This window comes from Anas acuta, chromosome 4 (assembly GCF_963932015.1).
Source record: "Anas acuta chromosome 4, bAnaAcu1.1, whole genome shotgun sequence".
Classification (NCBI taxonomy): domain Eukaryota; kingdom Metazoa; phylum Chordata; class Aves; order Anseriformes; family Anatidae; genus Anas; species Anas acuta.
The window spans coordinates 68957667-68967369 of NC_088982.1; the positions used below are offsets into that span (position 1 = coordinate 68957667).

At 41.0% G+C, this 9703-nt stretch overlaps 1 long non-coding RNA gene across 2 annotated transcripts; it reads right to left on the reverse strand.

The window, feature by feature from the left end:
• Positions 1–2133: 2133 nt before the first annotated feature.
• Positions 2134–9666, reverse strand: LOC137856421 (uncharacterized). 2 transcript variants are annotated; one of them, XR_011096440.1, is made up of 3 exons: positions 9364–9664; positions 4662–4805; positions 2134–2398 (listed from the first exon to the last, which is right to left on the reverse strand). It is a non-coding gene; the product is annotated as an uncharacterized lncRNA (long non-coding RNA). The 2 variants fall into 2 exon arrangements; XR_011096441.1 differs by lacking the exon at positions 2134–2398 and adding an exon at positions 2429–3589 and having other exon boundaries at positions 9364–9666.
• Positions 9667–9703: the final 37 nt, after the last annotated feature.

Here is a 9703-nt window from a genome sequence, read left to right on the forward strand (position 1 = left end):
GAGGGAAGGGAGGAGTGCTGTCCACCCAAAGAACAAGCCAGCTTTGACAATTAAGGGTGCTGGATGCCTAAAAGTTAGGAATAAACTGACAAGCCCCGGACACCCAGTCCGATCCCCTAGATCAGGGACTTGGTCAAAGCTTGCTGCAGCCCCTGTGTCATGGCAGCAGAAGCCAGCAATGTCCGTCCATTTCATCCCAGCACAGAAATGAAACCCAGGGTGTGTGCCGGCAGGGAAGGCACGGGCACACAACGCTACCAGCTGAGCACTTTGCTGGCAGACGAAGCACAGAAAATCATGGCTGGCAGACACGTGTCTCTGTCTGGCACAAAACAGGCTCTCCACAGTTAATTCAGAGTGCCAGGAATCGTGCCTAGCTCCACAGACGTGCCTGCGTGGGGGCAAGGGCTGCCAGGGCACTGCATCCCTTAAGGACAGCTCCCGTCGGCTCCCGCCCTCCTGGGGACATTGATCTTTGTATCCCTAAGCCCCTCAGGCAGTTTAAAGCACTGCAAGGCACACTGGGGCATGCTGTCCTCCAGCCAAATGTCTACCGCTTGGTGGGCCACCGAGCATTTTGGGTTTTAGCTGAGGTCGTGCTTGCACATAGCTGCCTTACAGATGTGTCGTCTTCCCCTGGTGTCTGAAACTAGAGGCAGGCCGACATCCAGCGTCTGTGTGTCAGTGACAACCATAAAGCTAGTTTACTAAAGGGCTACGTTTCTGGGAGAGCAATCGTGTTTGTTCCTATCCTCAGAAAATAATATCGCTAAATACAGAATCCTTGGAGATGGCATCCTCTTAAAGAGAAGACATAGGTGAAAGCGACTCATTTAAAAACTGAAAGGTCTTGACATTTTGCTGATGTTTTGCTTTTTGTTCCACTATTTCAGCTGTCCCAGTCCCATTCCACTGCCAGTTAGAAGTGTATTTCTAACCACAACTACAGGGGTTGCAGCAGCTATATTTTCCCTACCCCTTGGCCCTTGATTAAATAAATTAGGAGTCTGGAGAAATTTATTCCAACCGCTGTGGAAGAAAAACATTGCTTTGCTGTGTGCAAATAGCAGGGTTCAGGTTCTCACAAAATGAGACCTACCACAGCTCAGATTTTTGATGGTTTTACAGGAGATCAGAAGATGTCAAGGTTCCACCCCTAATTTACCCCTAATTTACAAGGAGGGTCTAAAAATTAAATGGAACGATTTTTAGAAATAAGATCCTCACACAGTACAGTGAGGCCCATATTTTAGACAGCTGGTCATGATCAAAAATGACACCCAATCACATGAACAGTAGAAACACAGCAGGAGGAGAGGGATAACGCTATGTTTGAGTTCTCACTTGGTTCCGTGGTAAAAGTCTGTAGCAGTGCAGAATTCCTGCGAGCCTCCAGAGAGAGACATTTCATTTTCCTTTTGAAATGCTCCTGTCAGGGGAAGTCTGGTATGGGATCTGCACGCATCCATTCTGCTTTACCTGCTAGACTTTGTTAGCAAGTAGGGTGTTTTCAGGCTTTGAGACTGAGTTCATTCATGCATGTTCATGCAGCATCCCTTTTCTCAGGAACCTAGAAGTGGAGCTACAACTAGAGGAACGGAGGGTTTGTAGTTATAGTGGTTAGAATGCTTTCAGTTCCTCCTAGAAATCTACCTTTGAAAGCTCTCTTCCTTGAAATCACTTTCCAGAACTAGCACGGTATTGCTCCTCTCATGACAGAGTAAGACATTAGTGTTAAGAAAAGAGCAGGTTAAGGAAGGTGATAGAGGGACTGAGCTGCACTTTACTCATCACCAAGACTTAGAAACAGGTATTTAAGGAAGGTGTTGGGAATAGGTGAGAAAAACAGCTGTTTAGCTGTTGCTAAGTAATGTGAGGTTGGAAATAAATATTCCAGATGCTGCAGTTAGGCTTGCATTCCCATGTCCAAGCAGGTGAGTTCCCTCTACATGCAGCGAGGCTGTACAAGCCCCTCTTTTCAACATGCAGGTTGACCTCAGGGAATTCAGTACATTTGTAAGGCAGAATTTTCCTCTGTGAAGTCATGTTGGTCCTACCAAGTCAATCATACTTACCCAGGCGTCCAGCTGTCAGGCCCCCTATCTTCCATGCAACTCTTTTTAAAAGTTGACACACCTGCTAGTAACTTCCCTCTGGTCCTAATGGTTTCGGTACTGTCCATTTCATCAGATTTATCCACTCTGTCTTCAAAATCCCTTCCATTTCCAGGAAGGTGAAACTACTGGTGAGTTTCTCACCAAGGTTTCCAGTTTCCTCCTGGTGAAAACTGACTCAAATAGTTTATAAACTTCTCCGTAATGGCATGTTTTCTTTGAGTACTCCTGTTAATACCATGGTTATCGATTCGTACAGCAGAATTCTGGAAGGCTTCCTGTTTCTAATGACCGAAGAAAGATTTATTAGTAGCATTGATTCCTTTTGGAAGGACCCAATCTTACTGTTTTCTTACATCTAATCTGCAGGAATCTATGTTTCCTTCTACTTTTTTTTTTTTTTTCTTTTTCTTGGAGTATTACTGAACATTTTAAAAAGATGTCTTTTTGTGTCTAACAACCTTCCTTATCCTGCTGTTTACCTATGCTGTCTCCCTTTTGTGCGTTCTCAACCCTTCCTTAATAATCCAAGCATGTACAGACCTTTTGTTTCCAACGTATTTCATATCTAGACATAACATTTGTACAATCTACATACAAGCAATGAGGTCTCCTGTACCTGTTGAACCTTTTTCCCTTGCTGAACAAGCCACTTTTCCTTGGCATTTCACTATTAGTGAAACTGACCCAACATTGGGTTAGTTAACTACAGAACAACTCAGTCATTTTTTGTACTCTTCTATCATCTCCCTCTTCAGGCCTGATGTTAACCTCTGCAGATACAATTTCATGGCTAATAATGAGTTTGTTAATTGGATTGATCGAAAGAGCTGCTTTTCCAAACCCAAACTGTTTTTTACAGGGAGGTGGACTTCCTGTCACTCCAATATCTTGACACCAGACCAAAAAAAATTGCCTGGCTCTAACTCCCATGAGGGCAGTGGTACTTTGAGACTGTTTCTGGAAGAATGTTTTCAGAAGTTCAAGTAAATCCGAGTCGACAGAGACACTGTGCCAGCAGAAAAGTACCAGGAAGGGCTTAAAGTACTCAGGCAAATGCCTTGGCTTTAGAACTAAGGATTTTTTTTATGGGACTCCAGACAGAGGGCGTGTATGTGAATGTTTTAATAAAAAAATATCTATCACTGGCAAAATCAGTACAAAGTCCTGAAGAGGGGCCATGGTCTCCAAGTCAAGGTTAGTTTAGGGTATAGCATTCGATACCTAAAGAGTGGTTTAGGGCATCGTATTTTATTGCGGTTTCTCTATTACTAGGAGAAGCAATAAAGCTGTCTGCTCCTACATTTCTTTGTGGACCACTGAATAGTCATCATTTTTCACCAAAATGTTTTGGCACAGTAAGTTTTCTGCTGCATTCTTTCCACCATTGAATTCACGTTAGTGTTATGATTTGGTTTCATTTAATCAAGGGAGAGGGCTCAATGAAGTAGTGTGTTATCTGCCACCTGGTGTCTCTAAATAAAAACACAACAAAAATATGTTGACGTTCTTAATCTTTTATAATACTGTTTTAAAAATAAATACTGAACAGAAATTTCACAAGAAAATAACTAGGGTATGTGTTCCTAGTGATAAAACAGAAATCTAGTACAAAAATAATTCTTCATATGATGTAGAATGTTAACTCACGGTGGCAGAAGAACATCATCTATTAAATTTGTACATTTAGAAGGTATGTCAGTACATTCAGAAGCATTACTTTCTTGCCTTGTGCCATGCTCTTGATTTTATATGCTTTATAATGTTTGGTTCCTAGTAATTGTTTACAGACTGTTTAATGTGAATATGGTAATTAATGAGCCTTCCTATATATTTGCCTAATATGCTGCCAGATAGATCTGATATTCCATTTTACTTGTTTGGCAACCATGCACATGCTTTGACTGCCTCTGTTTTAATCCTGCCTTTAAGCCTCTTAACATAGATAAAGATAATCCATCCCGAATCCTCTTCTTTGCTGATCATTTTCTCTTCAGCTTCTTTTGTGTTTGTGTTTTCATCCTCAATGAACCAAGTGTACAGAACTATGCTTTAGAGCCTTAAGTATCATTTTACTGGAAATAAATGTTAATGTGTGGTAACCACCAAACGATACTGATGTTATATTGCATGTGGCTGTGTTCATTTTTCTTATGAGAATGCAGCATTAACCACATAAAGCCCCCTAAAAGACAGGTAGGCATACTAACAGTTTTGAATAAGATGGATAAATATAGTACAACTGAGTTCAGAACATGGCCAAGCAAACAAGTAAGCACATGTTGTGATTTGGTACATGTTTTTCTTTGATTCGTTGAGTTAAAGAGGTGCAATGCCTCTAAAGATGACATCAGAAGTTATCCAGCAATGTACAGCAATGAGAGGATTATGAATTACAGTAATCTTTTCTTTAAATTCATTGACATATGAATCCTCAAGATCCTCAAAGTGGCATGGCTACCTTGCGCAGTGACATCTTCTTCAAGCTAAAAGGAAAATCAATATACAAGGCAAAGAGGTATCATAGTTACATCCACAAAATCATACCTTTTGACGTTGCTTTAGGAAACAAAAGAATGGTCTGAAGTAAAGAAGTGTTAAACGCCTCTGCTTCAGTAATCCTTGCGCACTTCAGAGCTCCATCAGTTTTCAGTGTGAATTTAAGTAGCCGTTAGGAACTTCTGTTTCATTCTGCAAAGCATGGCATCAAAGTCAGAGGCATGCAAGCCTAAGTTCTAATTAACTTTCACATCTGTACCTCACTGATTTGAGTGGAAATGTATCAGATCACTCACGTCACTAATCTCATCATTTTAGTTTGTTTTTGAAACCTAAAAATAGAAAAAAAATGTAATGTCTCATAAGCATTGTCGATGCTATCTAAAGTGGAAAGAAAATATTGTTAGCATTTTACTGCTGCTAAGTCTGTTTCCTTATGACCTTGACTTCAGTGACAAAAGCTGAAGTATGAAATCCACATTGCCATCAGTGTAAGATTCCTGTTGAATTCACTGGACCAGAACTTCACAACAGTACCGTATTACAGAATAAAAGTCTTTCTCACCTCAAGAAACATCTGCGGATTCTTCCAAATATCATCAGCGGTGGACTTGTCCTCTTTAAAACCTTTATCTTGGTGCTTAAATAGGAATGTTTTTTTATAAAGTATCATTTTATTAAAAAAGATATAGCTTGTTTTCCTTTGTTCTTGTTATATGAGAAACAACAGGTTTCATATACATCCACTGAAAGATGCTAACATTATTGGATACCAGAAAAGTGGTCTTGAATTCAGAGAAAACCATTCTGAAATCACAGCAGAAATTTTGCTTCCCTATATGAACACTGCAGAAGGCAGCGTTTACTTATGCAAACATAATGAAACTGAAGGACGTGCAGGATCTTCCTTTCAACCACAACTAGAGAAGACGCTCTTGGAACTGGCTCTGAATACACCTGCTCCATTACGAATTGTGGTTGCAGTGGGCCTTTCAGTAATTTAATTTGCATCTCCTCTAATGGAAGGAACAAGATTGATTCAGGAGCTTACAACGAATTGCAGCATCTTTTGGCCCACAGAATCAGGCAGGCTTTGAAATCCCACATCATTTTTATTTAAAAAGGAAAAATGGAGACATATTTCTTTAATGCAACTGTTAATTTACAAAGAATGTTTATAGTCTTTTTTTTTTTTGTGGTCATCTTTCAAATACTTGTCTTTGTGTGCACTTGTGATGGTTTTGCTATTTCTCTTTCTTACATGCACATATGGATACACGGAGCTGTTGCATTTGGTATGGGAATCCCAGTAAGTGCCCACACCATCTGGCCAAGCCATAGTTCATATTTGCATGTGCTCTAGTGCCTGGGTGGTATTTTTTTCATTGTTTCAGCTATCACTAAACAAAGAGTCATTTAATTGGGTCTTCAATGAGCCTAAACAGAAGACTGATGCTATACCCAAGAGCTTCAGTGGGAAAGCACAATTACCCACCCCCTACTACCACAACGTACAGAAGCAAAGTGACAAGGGGATCCATGAGCTAAGGCACTCTCTTAATTAAGTAATGTCAAATTCAGTGGTAATTTTCTTCCTAACCAGCAGCTGTCTCAGCTGCCAGCTGCGCCTCCTTTTTTTGCAGCGACTGTGTGACCCATGAGACACTGCTGACCTCTCCTCCTGCCCTCGTTTGCTAACCTCACTCACCCAGCCCTGCATCACTTTGGAGCAGTTCCAAGGGCAGCAGGAATACAGCGTGGACATAAATCAAGGATCACGAACGGGCTACACAATTCCCAACTCACACGCACCTCTTGTGTGTGTTTGTGTGTGACACCAGGGGACAGGCGGCTAGAAGGTGACGTGAAAAGCCTGACAGAGAAAAAAGTACTCAAGTAAGGTCACAGCAAAGGTCAGTGGAATTGCCTGGTGAGAGTAAGCAAACCACCAGATAACGGGAGATGGCAGTGGATGGGCCTCCAGGAGGTGTGAATCAGTTCACTTATCAAATCAGAAAATCAAGGCCAAACTGGGAAATCAAAAGCACTGAAATACCACACACGCCATATAATTTTCATATGGGGAAAATAAGATAGGGCTGTTTAAAAAGCCCTAAAGTCACAACAAAAAAAAATCTTAGGCCAAATCTTTCAGAATTTGCTATTCAAGGTTGATCCATAAGTGTGGTTTGTGTTATCTCCAAACACTGAGGAGAACAAATAAGTAACTTCATCAGTTCCTCAGTGAGGGAACTCACTGTTCTAACTACATATGTTTTAAAAAATATTTTATTAGCTTATGTATCATTGGCTTCTCCAAGTAAGCAGTGAAACATTATGCTTTTATTTTGAGCTTTAGAAATGCAGCAAATAAATGAAACGAAGTAGCAGAAGGAACCCTGCCTAAGGGAGTCCTCTTTTATGTCCCTAACCTGCATCATTGTCAACCGCTACAAAATCCAGTGATGTGATCCCAGTAAGGGTACTGAGAGAGATAATTTATTCCCATTTGTGAAGTTACACTCAGACATGAAATTAAATGTGATTTAAATACTCATAAAATGTAGTGAAGTATGCAAAATTACTAATGATGATTATAGTGAAATCTCATCAAGAAGCAAAAGATGGCATTTGAGCGGAGCACACTGGACTAGATCAACCAGAGCGCTTCAGGTTTTTTATACCATGCCAGTGACTCACAGTACTTGTAAACCCTGCTCAGCCAGGTAAACGATGCCTACAGCTCCTCAGGGTTCTTTACAAGGCATGAAGTGGCAACTCAGGTGTACAAAGGCATCTGTCCTACGTTGCTTGGTAGCTCAATTCGCTGGTTACTTACCAAAGGAGCACTGATTTTTCATGGGCTGCACTCAATGCAATACCTGCTAGCAACATTTATCATGTAAGAGTGATTGTGCCCAATCAATAACATTCTGCTTTAAAAAGGTTAAGCCAAGACTTTAATAATGGTTTGGACTTGGAACGTGTGAAGTCGGGTTGTGAATGAGTCCTTTAAAGATACTTCATGATGTTGGTTGCCTATCTTTGAAATCTGGACCTAAATGCTGGCACAACATGAGCTGCATAACTCAATACATGGCTATTTTTACCTGTTGAAGAAAATAAGAGTTGTAATCTTGTATTTTAAAAGCTTCCTAGGAACACTTACTAATTCACTCTCACGCCATTCTCTTTCTACAAAAAAAATAGGCTGATACAAATATTATCGATGCTAGAGAAATGAAGGCAAGGATTGTCAGAAGAATTCACAAAGACGAGCACCCACCTGTGATTGAGTAATAGGATGGTATCAAATTCCTTTGGTAGTTTGACACTTTGTGTGACTTGCTAGTGCGAGTGTTTATCACACAACAAACCAAGATTAATCCTGTCTTATCTGTCACTCGGTCTTGTAATCAGCTGGACTACTTAGTCCATTTTTACCTATTGACATAAGACAGCGAGGACATCTGTGTGAATACAGTTACTCTGATAAACTAATCAGATATACGTTTTTTTGTTGTCGTTGTTCTGGATTTAGTAAATGGAAATTTTCACTTAACCTCTATGCCTAGGCTTTTATATTATTATTATTATTATTATTATTATTATTATTATTATTATTATTATTATTATTATTATTAAAAAACAGTTTCAGAACACCAAAGGGAACAGAACACAGTAAAATTGTAGAAAATCCTGGAATTCTAGCTTGTATTTTGATTTGCACTGTCTGGGAAGTTATCTGGATGCCAGGAAATGGGAATATTTTGTGTACCAAGATCAGGAAATAAATCAGTGCCGTTTCATTGAACTCAGTGAAGTTGAAGCAGGCTTCATTACACCACAAGAGCATCTGATCCTGCAGTTTTGACTGAAATAACAGGCTGTGCCTGCCAGCTAGTGGGAAGACAATAGAGATTTGAACAAGGAGTGGGATCCCAGCACTAATGGCTGTATCTAGCAAACATGTGCTCTGAAGTCTTTTGCAGTGATTCTCCTACTCAACAGACATCTCGCTGTGTTCATTATAAAAAGCAACTTCCTCTTGACATACAAACCAGTAAAAAGCGTCTCGCATTGATGTTGGAGATATTTTAGTACATACGGAGAACAGTTTTGACATTGACATTCAGAGAACATAAACATGATTAGCTCTATAGGCACAGGTGGTATCTTTTTTGAGATCAACTCATGTAAATGGAAGAATGGATGGGACTAATACATAATAACATGTGCTTTAGTCAAAGATTTTATGTGATATAAAGAGATCATTTATCTTTAATCTTTCTCTTTCCAGGAAGAAAACTGGCATTCTTCTGGTAATACCGCTGCGACTCTGCAGCCTATTTTTCTAATTTTAGTTACTGCCCTGCTGACTAGTGAATGCGACAGCTTTGTCTCTCCGAATGAGGGCTACGAACACAAGGAATTATTATAGGCTACGGAGTCTGACAGACTAAAATCCCATGCCGTCATAAGAAATTTAATAAGGTGTGACCAAAGAACAAATTGAAAATACAGCCTCACTGGTGCGAAACACAAGGGTTAAGGGCCAGGAGCCTCCTTTGGAAGAAGAGCTGGAAACACATGCAGTTGACTCAAGTGCAGGTTTCAAGTGAAGCTATTAAAATGTCCAGCACACGCATCTTTGGATCCTGATGAGTAAGGAATGGCAACACCAGCACTTATCATAAATGATCTTTGTGAATTAATTGTGGGGATGTGGGCGCCTGGTTTCTGCTCTTACCTCTGCCACCGCTTTGCTGGGTGGTTTTGCCACTGAGTCGCCCGTCGCTGCGGTTCCACAAGCCCACCTGCAAGACACGGAGGGGCAGCACCTCCACACCCCGACACTTATTTTTAATTTTTTGTTAATCTGGGGGGCACCTGGCCGCCTGCACGGCGGGACCCCGGCGGGCTAACCCCGCCACCTCAGGGCTGCCCGCTGCGGCCGCTCCCTCCCCGCGCCGCCATGAGGCGACCCGGGAGGAGAAGTGAGGGAAGAAAAGAAAGGAAAGGAAGGGAAAGGAAGGAAAGGGAAGGGAAAAGAAGGGAAAGAGGGCGGCACAGCGGCGGCTCCGCCTGCC